The sequence below is a fragment of the Octopus bimaculoides genome, chromosome 28, assembly GCF_001194135.2.
Source record: "Octopus bimaculoides isolate UCB-OBI-ISO-001 chromosome 28, ASM119413v2, whole genome shotgun sequence".
NCBI classification, from domain to species: Eukaryota; Metazoa; Mollusca; class Cephalopoda; order Octopoda; family Octopodidae; genus Octopus; species Octopus bimaculoides.
In genome coordinates, this window is record NC_069008.1 from 5975521 (window position 1) to 5975769 (window position 249).

At 48.6% G+C, this 249-nt stretch overlaps 1 protein-coding gene across 1 annotated transcript in view; it reads right to left on the minus strand.

Moving 5' to 3' along the window:
• The window catches only part of LOC106875122 (inositol hexakisphosphate and diphosphoinositol-pentakisphosphate kinase 2), a gene marked incomplete at its 5' end in the record, with an annotated part of 104900 nt that overhangs the window by 42328 nt on the left and 62323 nt on the right, over nucleotides 1-249 (minus strand). The gene's annotated exons all lie outside the window — the stretch shown is intronic.

Consider the following 249-nt stretch of genomic DNA (forward strand, 5'->3'; position numbering starts at 1 on the left):
TGGATCAGGGATATCTGCACACACACACACACATACACTCACTCACACACACACGAGTGAGAAACCTCCGCTTGTGTTGGATCAGGAATATCTGCACACACACATACACACACACACTCATTCACACACGAGTGAGAAACCTCCGCTTGTGTTGGATCAGGGATATCTGCACACACACACACACTCACACACGAGTGAGAAACCTCCGCTTGTGTTGGATCAGGGATATCTGCACACACACACACATAC